At 38.8% G+C, this 15,146-nt stretch overlaps 1 pseudogene; it reads left to right on the top strand.

Moving 5' to 3' along the window:
* The first annotated feature begins 6,649 nt into the window (after nt 1-6,649).
* Nucleotides 6,650-14,203, top strand: LOC123804949 (annotated as a pseudogene).
* Nucleotides 14,204-15,146: the final 943 nt, after the last annotated feature.

Raw genomic sequence — 15,146 nt, 5'->3', positions numbered from 1 at the left:
CCAGATGCCTTATGCGCTCCCGGTTGCCTTATGCACCCTACTTTCCCTGTTCTCCATGCACTGCAATCCGTGCCTGGCTGCTTATGTTCATTCCTCCTACCAGTCTGGATGAACGGGTCTACTTCAACTTCTTGTCTTTCTGACTTCCATTCAGATAAATTCTCTATCATTTCTGGGTGTTATTCTCCCTCTAAATTGTTGTTGTTCCAATCTTGGTTGTGCTTGGAGGTATGGTGCGTCCACCTATGCCTCCATCTTGCCGTAAGTCCAGATATAGTCTTGACTTTATAGAAATGGTGTATGCTGGAGATAAAAATATGGGGGTCATCAGACTACTGATGATTGTTGAAGTCATGGGAGTGAATGACATTTCTTAGAAAAAGTACATAGAATTAAAAAGCAAAGGGCCCAGGAAGAATCCTGCATACTCCAACACTAAAGGGTCAGTTAGAAGAAAAAGACCTAGAAAAAGGGACTGGGAAGTAACCATATAAATAGGGGAAAACCAGAAAAATAGCTTACTAAAAACCAAGGCAGGAAAAATCTTTGAGGAGGGATGAGTCAATTGTGTTGAAAACTACTAATAGGTCTTGCTAAATAAAAAGGAATGTTTGATTTTATATGCAAATTCTAAATGGATATAATTAGAAAAGAAAATGGCATTGTACAGTGCAAAGAATATAACATTTAATTAAGAAAAACCTGATTTTATTTGCTTATTTTTATATAGTTTACATTCGATATGTATTATTCTGTGTTAGTCTCAGATGTATAGCATAGTGGTTAGAAAATCATGAACTTAACCAAGTGGCCCCCCTAATGTTTCAAGTACCCACCTGGCCCCATACATAGTTATTGTGATATTATTTACTATATTCCCTGTGCTGTACTTTACATCTCTATGACTATTCTGTAACTACCAATTTGTAGTGCTTAATCTCTTCACCGTTTTCGCTCAACTCCCTATCCCCCTGACAACTGTCAGTCTATTCACTGTATCTATAAGTCTGTTTCTATTTTGTTCATTAGATTCCACATATAAGTGAGATCATATGGTATTTGTCTTTCACTGACTAGCTTATTTCACTTAGCATAGTAGTCTCCAGCTCCATCTATGTTGTTGCAAAAGGTAAGAATTTCTTTTTTTTTACTGCCATGTAGTAATCTATTGTGTAAATATACCACAGCTTTTCCTTATTCACTCATCTACTGATGGGCATGTGGATTGATTCTATATCTTGGCTATAGTAGATAATGGTGCAATGAACATACAGGTGCATATATTCCTTTGAATTAATATTTCAGGTTTCTTTGGATAATATATTCTAAGAAGTGGGCCCTGGCTGGTGTAGCTCTGTGGATTGAGCATGGGCCTGGGAACCAAAGGGTCACTATTTTGATTCCCAGTCAGGGCACATGCCTGGGTTGTGGGCCAGGTCCCCAGTAGGGGCACATGAGAGTTTCTCTCCCTTTCTCCTTCCCTTCCGTCTCTCTAAAATTGAATACATAAAATCTTTAAAAAAAAAAAGAAGTGGAATCACTGGGATATAAGGCAGTTCCATTTTTAATTTTTTTGAGAATCCTCCACACTATATTTAGCTCCAATCTGCATTCCCACCAACAAAAAAAATAACATCATTAAAATGTCCACATGACCCAAAGCAATGAACAGATTCAACAAAATTCCTATCAATATATCAATGGCATACTTCAAAGAACTAAAACAAATAGTCCAAAAGTTCATATAGAACCAGAAAAGACCCTGAATAGCCTCAGCAATTTTGGAAAAGATGAGCATAGTTGCAGGTATTATGCTACCTGATATCAAAGTAGACAATAAGGTCACAGTAATCAAGACAGCATGGCACTGGCATAAGAACAGAGATATAGATCAATGTAACAGAATAGACAGGCCAGAAATAAATCCATGCTTATATAGTCAATTAATATTTGACAAAGGAGGCAAAAACATACAATTGGACAGATACATGCAAAAAAAATGAAACTAGACCAGCTTCTTACACCACATACAAGAGTAAATTCAAAATAGATTAAAGAGTTAAGTGTAAGACTTGAAACTATAAAACCTCTAGAAGAAAACATAGGCAGTAAAATATTGGCAATATTTTTTCCTGATATATCTCCTCAGGTGAGGGAAACAAAAGAAAAGAAAAGGGGACTACATCAAACTAAGAAACCATACAAAACAAAATAAAAGTTTTCAATGATTCATTTGATAAGGGGTTAACATCCAAAATTCATAAAGAAGCCAGAAAACACCAGAAAAACAAACCCACCCAATTAAACATTTGGCAGAGGACCTGAATAGATACTTCTCCAAAGAGGACATACAGATCACCAATAGACATGTGAAAAGTTGCTCAATATCACTAATCATCAGAGAAATGCAAATCCAAACCAGAATGAGATGCCACCTTACACCTGCAGAATGGCTATTATCAAGAAATGAACAAACAATTAGTGTTGGCAAGGATGTAGATAAAGGGAGACAAACATGGTTTTAAATCCTAGGTCAGGAAAGTAATGTCAACAAGATGGTGGAATGAAAGTATGGTCTTTGCCCCCACAGAAACACAAACCTTGACAACCACCCATGAACAACAACAATTTTGTGGGAGTGCAGAAGTCCATGAAGAGGTCCAAAAACTTGCTGGATAAAAAAGTCTCTATCAAGATTCTGATAGCATTTTTTATAGGACTATTTAAAAATCCTAAAATTTGGAACCTCAAAAAATCCCAATAACTAAAGAAATTCTGAGAAAGAAGAACAAAGCTGGAGACATCACACTTCTTGATATCAAATAATATTACAAAGCTATCATAATAAAAACAATATGGTACTGGTATAAAAACAGACTCATAGACCAATGGAACAGGATTAAGAGCCTAGAAATAGACTTCTGACCAAGATGGAGGTGTAGGTAGACACACTGTGCCTCCTCACACAACCAAAAGAAGGACAACAACAATTTAAAAACAAAAAAGAACCAGAACTGACAGAAAATCAAACTGTATGGAAGCCCAACAACCAAGAAGTGAAAGAAGACGCACTCACCCAGACTGGTAGGAGGGGCAGAGTCTGGCAGCTGGGGCAGAGAGGACTCACAACAAGGCGGCTGACTGCAGCTGGTGGACCCAGCAAGGTGGGGGACTGTGGAATGGGGCATGCAAAGCTACAGCTGGCCAGCAAGGTAGTAGCTGGTGGACCAGATGGTCCCACATTCAAGCTCAGATAAACAAGGTGAAACAAAGGGGTAGTGAGATGGACCACACAACCCAGGGACCTAGAGCAGCGAGATAAAGGCTCAAACCACTGATTGAAAACACCTCTGGGGGTTGAGGTGGTAGTGGGAGAAACTCCCAACTTCACAGGGCAGTTCATTAGAGAGACCCACAAGGCCCTAGAATGTGCACAAGCCCACTCACACAGGAATCAGCACCAGAAAGGCCCAATTTGCTTGTGGGAAGCAGGGGAAGTGAATGAAATCTTGCAGAGAGCAAAGCAAGCACCATTGCTCCCTCTCAGACCCCTTCCGCACATACAGCATCACAACTCAGCAAAGTTTACCCTGGTGAACACCTAAGGCTCCGCCCCTCACTATATAACAGATGTGTCAAGACAAAAAAAAAATGGCCCAAATGAAAGAACAGATCAGAGCTGCAGAAAAAATACAACTAAGCGACAAAGAGGTAGCCAACCTATCAGATGCACAGTTCAAAACACTGGTAATCAGGATGCTCACAGAATTGGTTGAATTTGGTCGCAAATTAGATGAAAAAATGAAGGCTATACTAAGTGAAATAAAGGAAAATGTACAGGGAATCAATAGTGATGGGAAGGAAACTGGGACTCAAATCAATGGTGTGGACCAGAAGGAAGAAACATCCAATCAGAACAGAATGAAGAAACAAGAATTCAAAAAAATGAGGAGAGGCTTAGGAACCTCCGGGACATCTTCAACCATTCCAACATCTGAATTATAGGGGTACCAGAAGGGGAAGAGGAAGAGCAACAAGTGGAAAAGATATTTGAACAAATAATAAAGGAGAACTTCCTGAATCTGGCAAAGGAAATAGACTCCCAGGAAGTCCAGGAAGCTCAGAGAGTCCCATAGAAGTTGGACCCAAGGAGAAACACACCAGGACACATCATAATTACATTACCCAAGATTAAAATTAAGGAGAGAATCCTAGAATCAGCAAGAAATAAGGAGGCAATTACCTACAAAGGAGTTCCCATCAGACTGTCAGCTGATTTCTCAAAAGAGACCTTGCAGGAAAGAAGGAGCTGGAAAGAAGTATTCCAAGTCATGAAAGGCAAGGACCTATATCCAAGATTGCTCTATCCAGCAAAGCTTTCATTTAGAATGGAAGGGCAGATAAAGCACTTCTCAGATAAGGTCAAGTTAAAGGAGTTCATCATCACCAAACCCTTATTATACGAAATGTTAAAGGGATTTATATAAGAAAAATTAGATAAAAACATGTACAGTAAAATGATAGTAAACTCACAATTATTAACAACCACACCTAAAACAAAAACAAAAACAAACTAAGCAAACATCTAGAACAGGAACAGAACCATAAAAAATGGAGATCACATGGAAGGTTAGCAACAGGGGAGTTCGAGAAGGAGAGAGGGGGAAAGGTACAGAGAATAAGTAGCATAGATGGTAGGTAGAAAATAGACAGGGTGAGGGTAAGAATAGTATGGATAATGTAGAAGCTAAAGAACATATAAGTATGACACATGGACATGAACTAAATGGGGGAATGTGGGTGGGAGAGGGTGTACAGGGTGGAAGGGAGTGAAGGGGGGAAATGGGACAACTGTAATAGCATAATCAATAAAATATAGTTTTAAAAATCCAAATCAATAAAGTTACTGGTAAAAATGAAAAAAAAAAAAGAACCTAGAAAAAAGCCCATGTATTTGTGTTTACATATTCAACTAATAAAACTCAATGAAGAAAAGACAGTGTCTTCAATAAATGGAGCTGGGAAAATTGGATATTCACATTTAAAATAATAAAATTAGAATTCTATCTTATACAATTCACAAAAATTAACTCAAAATGTATTAAAGATTTAAATGTAAGATATGATCATAAAACTCTTGGAAGAAAACAAAGGGAAAAACCTCCTTGACATTGGTCCTGGCAATGTTTCATCTATCTATCTATCTATCATCTATCTATCTATCTATCTATCTATCTATCTATCCTCACTTGAGGACATTTTTTATGGCTTTTAGAGAGAGATAAAGGGAGGGAGTGAAAGAGAGAGGGGAGGAGAGATAGAAATAACAATGTGAGAGACAAACATTGATTGGTTGCCTCCCCTACATGCCCCAACCAGGAGATCAAACCTACAAGCTAGGTATGCTGCCCTGATGGGGATTGAACTTGCAACATTTTGGTTTACAGGATGACACTCCAACCAACTGAGCCATGCTGGCCAGTACTTGGCAATGTTTTTTTTTTTTTTTTGATATAACACCAAAAGCACACAAAAAAATCAAAGTCACTTAACATTATGCTAAGGGAAATAAGTCAGACAGAGGAAGACAAATACTGTATGATCTCACTTATATGTGGAATCTGAAGAAAAATCATAAATATAAAGAACTGATTGGTAGTTGCTGGAAGTGGGGGATGGTGGTGGACAAGACAGGTGAAGGTGGTCAAAACGTATAAACTTCATTACAAAAAAATAAGTAATGGAGATGAAATATTCATTTTGACTATAGTTAATACTACTGTATTATATATTTGAAAGTTGCTAAGAGAGTGATCTTAAAAGTTTTCATCACAAGAAAAAAATTTTAACAACGTGCAGTGATGGGTGTTAACTAGACATATCAAGATAATCAACCTAAAAGGGAAATAAAATTTCATTCAAATTATGGAACCAAGGTTTGTTTGGAACTTCATCTAGAAAAAATGAAACAAAAATTATGAAACTAAGCTTGTTTAATCTCATATTTTAAAATATTTTACGTTTTAATTGAAACTATGTACTAATTTTTACAATGGACAAAGAATGAAATAAGAATTGTTTGGGGGATTTGAGACATTTTTCCAATAAAAGTATCACATGATAACACCTCATTTGTGATTATTCTAGCACAAAAAGAGTTATTTTTGCCAAAACTTTTGAACACTTCACTGCTTCTTGTAAAGACCCTTTATTAATTTGATATCAAAATACCCATCACTTATCAATCCATGTAGATTTTATTTCAGTTAGTAACTGATTTAATTAATGTGTCAGTGGCTTGTGTGTTGAAGCAGGTATCCAATACCACTTTCAACTTCATAAAATCTTGTGTCTTTTGCAAGATTTATAACTTTAACTTCCCATTATTTGTAATTTTTGCACTATTAGCATTCAATAGTCAACAAAGGACCAACAATGTGATGAAGGGTATAGATGCTATGGTTTAGCATGGAGGAATTTTTGAGGAGGACTAATTGTATAAATGATCAGTTTTTTGGTGACCCTTTCCATGGCATAATGAATTTTGCTTTCCTACACACCCTCAAATTATAAGCACTCAGAAAAAAATTTAAAGAAAATACAGGCCTTGCAGACACCACCACCGCATCAGACCCTCCCGCACCCAGCCATGGTCAACCTCACTGTGTTCTTCGATGTTGCTGCAGATGGCGAGCCCTTGCTCCATGTCTCCTTTGAGCTGTTTGCAGACAAAGTTCCAAAGACAGCAGAAACCTTTCCTGCTCTGATCACTGAGAAAGAATTTGGTTATAAAGGTTCTTTTTTTAATTATTTTTTTAATCATTGTTCAAATACAGTTTTCTCCATTTTACTCCCAATCCAGTCCCCCCGCCCACCCTCCCCACTTCCCTCCCATTACCACCCTCCCCTTAGTCTATGACCATGTGTCCTTTAAGTTTGTTCCGGTGAACCCTTCCCACTGTCCCCTTAAATTCCCTCTTCTCTCCCCTCCGATCACCATCAGCCTGTCCTCTATTTCAGTGTCTTTGGTTATATTTTGCTGGTTTCTTTGTTTTCTTATTTAGGTTCCTGTTAAAGGTGAGATCATATGGTATTTGTCTTTCACTGCCTGGCTTGTTTCGCTTAGCATAATGTTTTCCAGCTCCATCCAAGCTGTTGCAAAGCATAAGAGCTCCTTCTTTCTTTCTGCTGCATAGAATTCCATTGTGTAAATGTACCATAGTTTTTTGATCCATTCATTTACTGATGGGCATCTTGGTTGCTTCCAGCATCTAGCTATTGTAAATTGTGCTGCTATGAACATTGGGATGCATAGGTTCTTTTGAATTGGTGTTTTAGTATTCTTAGGATAGAGTCCCAGCAGTGGAATTGCAGGGTCAAAAGGCAGATCCATTTTTAGTTTTCTGAGGAATTTCCATACTGCTTTCCATAGTGGTTGTACCAGTCTGCATTCCCACCAACAGTGCACTAGGGTCCCCTTTTCTCCACCACCTCTCCAACACTTGTTGTTTGTTGCTTTGTTTATGATGGCCATTCTGTCTGGTGTGAAGTGGTATCTCATTGTGGTTTTAATTTGTGTCTCTCTGATAGCTAGCGATATTGAACATCGTTTCATGTGTCTTTGGATTTTCTGTATGTCCTCCTTGGAGAAGTGTCTGTTCAAGTCCTTTGCCCACTTTTTAATTGGATTCCTTGTCTTCTTAGAGTGCAGTCTTGTAAGTTCTCTATATATTTTGGAGATTAAACTCTTGTCTGAGGTGTCATTGGCAAATATGTTTTCCCATACAGTGGGTTCTCTTTTAATTTTGATACTGTTTTCTTTAGCTGTGCAGAAGCTTTTAATTTTAATGAGGTCCCATTTGTTTATTCTTTCCTTTATGTCCCTTGCTCTAGGGGACACGTCAGTAAAAAAGATTCTTCATGAAATATCTGAGATTTTCCTACCTGCGTTCTCCTCTAGGACTTTAATGGTGTCATGTTTTATATTTAAGTCTTTTATCCACCTTGAATTTATTTTTGTATATGGTATAAGTTGGTGCTCAAATTTCATTTTTTTTTGCACGTGGCTGTCCAGTTCTCCCAACACCATTTGTTGAAGAGGCTATTTTTATTCCATTTTATGTTGCTGCCTCCTTTGTCAAATATTAATTGACCATAGAGACTTGGGCTTATTTCTGGGCTCTCTGTTCTGTTCCATTGGTCTATGTGCCTGTTTTTATGCCAGTACCAGGCTGTTTTGATTACAGTGGCCTTGTAGTATAGTTTAGTGTCGGGTATTGTGATCCCTCCTACTTTACTCTTCTTTCTCAATATTACAGCAGCTATTTGGGATCGTTTATAATTCCATATAAATTTTTGAAGTGTTTGTTCTATGTCTGTGAAATATGCCATTGGTACTTTAATAGGAATTGCATTGAATGTGTAAATTGCTTTGGGTAGTATGGACATTTTGATGATATTAATTCTTCCAATCCATGAACACGGTATATGTTTCCATTTGTTTGTGTCTTCCTTGATTTCTTTCTTCAGTGTTGTGTAGTTTTCTGAATACAGGTATTTTACCTCTTTGGTTAGGTTTATTCCTAGATATTTTATTTTTCTTGTTGCTATTTCAAATGGGATTTTTTCCTTGATCTCTGCTTCTGCTGTTTCATTGTTGGTGTACAGAAATGCCTTTGATTTCTGGATATTGACTTTGTATCCCGCTGTTTTGCCAAATTCATTTATTAGGTCAAGCAGTTTTTTGGTAGAGTCAATAGGATTTTCTATGTATACTATCATGTCATCTGCAAACAGTGACAGTTTTGTTTTCTCCTTTCCGATTTGAATGCCTTTTATTTCTTTTTCTTGTCTGATTGCTGTGGCTAAAACTTCCAGTACTATATTGAATAGAAGTGGTGAAAGTGGACAGCCTTGTCTTGTTCCTGATCTTAATGGAAAAGGTTTTAATTTTTTGCCCATTGAGAATGATGTTGGCTGAAGGTCTCTCATATATGGCCTTTATTATGTTGAGGAATGCTCCCTCTATTCCCACTTTGCTGAGTGTTTTTATCATGAATGGGTGCTGTACCTTATCAAATGCTTTTTCTGCATCAATTGATATGATCATGTGGTTTTTGTCTTTGCTTTTGTTTATGTGATGTATTACATTTACTGACTTACGAATATTGAACCATCCTTGCATCCCTGGAATGAATCCCACTTGGTCATGGTGTATAATCTTTTTAATGTATTGTTGGATGCGCTTTGCCAGTATTTTGTTGAGGATTTTAGCGTCAATGTTCATCAGTGATATTGGCCTGAAGTTTTCTTTCTTTGTTGTGTCTTTATTTGGTTTTGGAATTAGGATGATGTTGGCCTCATAAAAAGAGTTTGGGGGACTCCCATTTTTTTGGATTTTTTGGAATAGTCTGTGAAGGATAGGGGTTAGCTCTTCCTTAAATGCTTTGTAGTGTTCTCCTGTGAAACCATCTGGTCCCGGGCTTTTGTGTGTTGGGAGTTTTTTGATTACTGCTTCAATTTCTTTTGTTGTTATTTGTCTGTTCAGACTTTCTGCTTCTTTTTCATTGAGTTTTGGAAGATTATATTTTTCTAGAAAGTTGTCCATTTCATCTAGGTTTTCAAATTTCTTGGCATACAGCTCTTTGTAGTAATTTCTTACAATCCTTTGTATTTCTTTGGTATCTGTTGTAATCTCTCCTCTTTCATTTCTGATTGTGTTTATTTGGGTCTTCTCTCTTTTTTTCTTGATGAGTCTGCTTAAAGCCTTGTCTATTTTGTTTATCTTTTCAAAGAACCAGCTCCTGGATTCATTGAGCCTTAGAATTGTGCTTTTAGTCTCTATGTCATTTAATTCTGCTCTGATCTTGGTTATTTCCTTCCTTCTGCTTGCTCTGGGCTGCCTTTGTTGTTGTTCCTCGAGTTCTTGTAGACATAGGGTTAGGTTGTTTGTTTGGAATGTTTCTAACCTTTTTAGGTGGGTCTGTATTGCTATGAACTTCCCTCTCAGGACTGCCTTGGCTGTGTCCCATAAGTTTTGGGTTGTTGTGAGTTCGTTTTCATTTGTTTCCAGAAACCTTTTGATTTCTTCCCTAATATCATTCTTGACCCATTCATTGTTTAATAACATGCTATTTAATCTCCATGATTTTGAGTGTTTTTGGTTTTTTTCCTTCGGGTTGGTTTCTAGCTTCAGTCCCTTGTGGTCTGAGAAAATGCTTGGTATGATTTCAATTTCCTTGAAATTCTTGAGGCTTGTTTTGTGTCCTATCATGTGGTCTATCTTTGAGAATGTTCTGTGTACATTTGAAAAGAATGTATATTTAGCTTCTTTTGGATGGAGGGCTCTGTATATATCAGTAAAGTCCATTTCATCAAGGGTATTGTTCAATGCCACAATATCTTTGTTGATATTTTGTTTAGAAGACCTGTCCACTTTTGATAGTGGGGTGTTAAAATCTCCCACTATAATTGTGTTGCTGTCCATATCTTTCTTGAAGTCCTTTAAGATTTTCTTTATGTATTTTGGTGCTCCTATGTTGGGTGCATATATATTTACAATATTTATGTCTTCTTGATGGATTCTTCCCTTGAGTATTATGAAGTGACCTTCTGGGTCTCTCTTTATGGACCTTTTTTGGAAGTCTATTTTGTCTGATATGAGTATTGCTACCCCAGCTTTTTTTTTCCTGTCCATTTGCTTGGAAGATTTGTTTCCAGCCCTTCACTTTCAGCCTGTGTAGGTCTTTTATCCTGAGGTGGGTCTCTTGTAGACAGCAGATATGTGGGTCATTTTTTCTTATCCATTCAGCTATTCTATGTCTTTTGATTGGAGCATTTAATCCATTTACGTTTAAGGTTATTATTGATAAGTACTTATTCATTGTCTTTTATGTACGTGTGTTCCTCTCTCTCTCTCTCTCTCTCTCTCTCTCTCTCTCTCTCTCTCTCTTTTTCTGTCCTCCTTAAAGCAGTCCTTTTAGAATCTCTTGCAGAGCTGGTTTGGTTGAGGTGTATTCTTTTAGACTTCTTTTGTCTGGGAAGCTTCTTATTTGGCCTTCTATCTTGATCGAGAGCCTTGCTGGATAGAGTAGCCTTGGTTGCAGACCTCTGGTTCTCATTACCTGGAGTATTTTTTGCCATTCTCTTCTGGCTTGAAGTGTTTCCATTGAGAAGTCAGCTGTTAGCCTTATCGGGGCTCCCTTGTATGTTACTTCCTTCTTCTCCCTTGCTGCCTTTAAGATTCTCTCTTTGTCTTGAAATTTTGTCATTTTAATTATGATGTGCCTTGGGGTGGGTCTCTTTGGGTTCCTCTTGATTGGGACTCTCTGTGTTTCCTGGATTTGTGTGACTTTTTCTCTCGTCAAATTAGGGAAGTTCTCCTCATTACTTGTTCAACTAGGTTTTCTATCCCTTGCTCTTCTTCTTCACCTTCTGGTATCCCTATTATATGGATATTATTACGTTTCATATTGTCTTGCATTTCTCTTATTCCCTCCTCATTCTTTCTGAGCCTCTTTTCCTTTTCTTGCTCTTTCTGGATGCTGTTTTCTACTTTGTCCTCCAGCTCGCTAATCCGATCTTCTGCTTCATCAATCCTGCTTTTCATTCCTTCTACTGTGTTCTTCAGTTCAGAAATTGTATTTTTCATTTCCTCTTGACCTTTGTTGCGAGTTTCTATTTCCTTTTTCATGTTTATGTAGTTTGCAGTGAGATTGATGTAGTTTCCCTCTAATTTCTGAAAGCTCATTGTGAGTTCATTGAACTTCCTGGTAATCATTGTTTTGAACTCACTATCTGATAGTTGAGTTGCCTCTATTTCATTTAGCATTTTTTCTGAGGCTTCCTCGTTTCCCTTCAGTTGGGGGTTGTTTCTTTGTTTTCTCATTGTTCGTGGGTTTCTTCTTTTTCTTGTTTGTTAATTTGAACTGTTCTGATTCCCTGTAATTATGGTGTGAACTTCTGTGGTAAAATATTTGTGTGTTTCAGTGGTGCAATCTCCTTCGTGTATCCTGGTGTTCACAGCTTCCCCCTACTCTTTTTTGGGATCAGTTGGAGGAGTAAGGCAAAATGGTTTAAAACAGCAAGACAGTATACTATGATATTTACTTTAGCAGCCAGTAGAGAAGAGATGGGCTATCCTTTGGCTCCTTATAGTGTTAACCGTGATCCTCCACCCCACTATCCACGTTTTAGAAAGGATGGAAAGAAGGTAAGACTCTTATTGGGGCCGAGAGGATTGTTAGTTGGATTTAGAAAGCTGTGAGGCTGTGGGAGGTCAGCTTCTAAGGTAGGGTTGGACTAAAGATTAGTATATAGGAGTAGTGAGTAAAAGAATAGAGACAACCCCCACAATAGTATAGTTCAGAAAATTGCAAAGTGGGCTGAGATCAGGTAGGGGGTATTGAGAAGCATTTACAATTGTATAGACTAGGTCTTACTAGCAGTAATAGTAAAGTGACAGTCTTGTGGCAGAATCAATGAGGTCTAGATAACAAGAAAAAAGAGTATAGAACCTTGAGAGGTGTATTAATCGAACACAGATGAAGGATAGTAACTTATCAACACCTTGTGACTGAGATACCAGGGGGAACGTATCAAATGACAGTATAACCAGCCAAGCAAAGAAGATTATACAGAAAGAAAAAGAATACCAAAATATTATTAAAATAAAAAATGTTGGAAAAGTGAGAAAAAGATAATACAAATTTACAGTAACTTGCAAGATTTAAAAAAAGGAAAGAAAAGCAGAAGATGTGGTGCAGGTGAGATAAATTTGGAGTGGAAAGAATTATATTAGGTTGAATGGAAGAGAAACATAAGGGATTGCGAGATAAAAATAATAAGAATTGAAAAAAAAGTCACATAAAACACAAGATAAAATCAATCAACGAACAACAGTCAGAGAAACCAATCAAAACCAAACAAAACCAAAAACAAAACCAAACAAACAAACAAACAAAAAAAAACACCTCTTGTTGGTTTGTAACTGGCCAGGCCAGTTTTTCTGATCTTGCTGGCTTCAGCTGGCTGAGGGGCCTTTGAAATGCTTCTCTCTCTCACAACCAGAACTCAGCAAGTCTGTCAGGTACCCGGGGCACTCCCGAAGACATTGGCACGTGAGAGTCAATCTTCCCGACTACGGTGCACGAGCCCAGCCGTTTCCAGCTCCGTGTTCCCCGCTGCCGAACCCGCTCTCTGACCAGATGTTGGCGCCTTTCCCGGCTCCCTCAGTTGGGCTGGCTGGAAATCTCTGAGCCACCACTGCAGGAACGCACCCAGCCCCATATCCCTCCCGGATCGCAGCGCACGATTCCGGCCTCCCTATGGGGTGCGAGCCGAGCGCCGGCTCGTGCTCTCTACCGATCTGCACTTCCACCGGGCTAGAGATGCCCCTGGTCCTGTTGGCTAGAGGCTCTCACTTCTCCCCGGTCTCTGGGCGGGTGTTCATATTCCCTGGGCGATTTTTTCTCAGTCCAACTGGCCAATCTGTTCCTTCTAGCAACCTATTGTCCCCTAGAGTTGCTCACCCCCCTATTCGGGGGAGGGAGGGAGCAGCGGCTTCCCTTTCCCGGGAGCCCTGGGGCAGAGCCTGGAGCACCGGGTGGGCCTGGGGTCTGCGCACCCCCAGACCCCGCGCTGATCCCTGGGCCCCTTTTGTCCTGTATCAGACTCCTTACCGTCTGGTTTTCCAGTGAGTGCAATAATTTCTGATGTCCTGCTTTCAAAAGTGATTCGGCAACCCAGCCCACTTGCTCTGCCTCTCCACCGATCCACGAGTTTCCCCCCTCTTCACAGAAGCCGAGAAAAACGCTACCTAGAGTAAAGCCGCCATCTTCCTCCCAACCTGGTTATAAAGGTTCTTGCTTTCACAGAATTATTCCAGGACTTATGTGCCAGGGTGGTGACTTCACATGACACAACAGCACAGTTGGCAAGTCCATCTACAGGGAGAAATTTGATGATAAGAATTTTGTCCTGAAGCACACAGGTCTTGGCATCTTGTCCATGGTGACTGCTGGACCCAACACAAACAGTTTACAGTTTCATCTACACTGGCAAGACCAAGTGGCTGAATGGCAAGCATGAGTTCTTGCGCCAGGTGAAAGATGGCATGAATGTTGTGACAGCCATGGAGTGCTACAGATCCAGGAATGACAAGACCAGCAAGAAGATCACCATTACTGACTGTGGACAACTCTAATAAATTTGACTTGTGTTTTATTTCAAACACCAGACCATTCCTTCTGTAGCTCAGGAGAGCACCCCTTCACCCCCATGTGCTTGGAATGTTCTATAATCTTCATGCTCTCCATGCAGTTCATTGGGTCCCATGTTTTCCTTACCCCTTCCAAGCCTAACTGGTTTGCAGACTTAAGTCTATGATTATGAAATAAAACTAAACAACAAAAAAAGAAAAAGAAATATAGAACAAACTGACAGTAACCAGAGGGGAGGGGGATAACAGGGGAAAGAAGGGGAAGGGGCAAGCGAAGGAACAGGAATAGAGGACTCATGGCCATGGACAATCAGGTGGGATTGACTGTGGGAGTAGGGGGATAGGGTTGGGGTAAGCAAGGGGGGAAAAGGTGGGACAACTGTAACTGAACAATACATTTAAAAATAATTAAAAAGTAGTTTTATACACACATATACACATATATCTCTATATATGTATATATAGTCTTCTGAAGCATATACCCTAAATGACAGGATTAACATTGGTTTTTATATTTTCCTGATTACCTACTTTCATTTTATGAGTGTTCTATTACAGATCATGTATTACTTATATAACTATAAACATTTTATGATATTTCAAATGAAAGTAGGTTTTGAATAATGTTTGAAAACAATGAGGCTTATAGTATCGGGCTAGTGGCAGATTTTGTCTGCATTGGTTTTACAAACTGGTGACTGAATTAGGCCTAGGTATCAGTATATCATAGAGGCATTGAGCCCAGAATTACAGGGTACCAATTACTAGGGACAGTAAATGAACCTGAAACCACAGAATGAATGATTTAGGTTATATCTAATAAATAGCAATCTGACCATTTGTGTTGTTAACTCTGGTAGGCACTACTACGAATTGAAAAATCTGATCCCAGTTTAGGATTAAATCTGATCCTATCCTGAGATTGGGG

Source organism: Phyllostomus hastatus, unplaced genomic scaffold (genome assembly GCF_019186645.2).
Source record: "Phyllostomus hastatus isolate PE091 unplaced genomic scaffold, TTU_PhHast_1.1 phas_scaffold_255, whole genome shotgun sequence".
NCBI lineage: Eukaryota > Metazoa > Chordata > Mammalia > Chiroptera > Phyllostomidae > Phyllostomus > Phyllostomus hastatus.
Note: the sequence above shows the minus strand (reverse complement) of the source record. Positions and strands in the feature narration are given on the sequence as shown.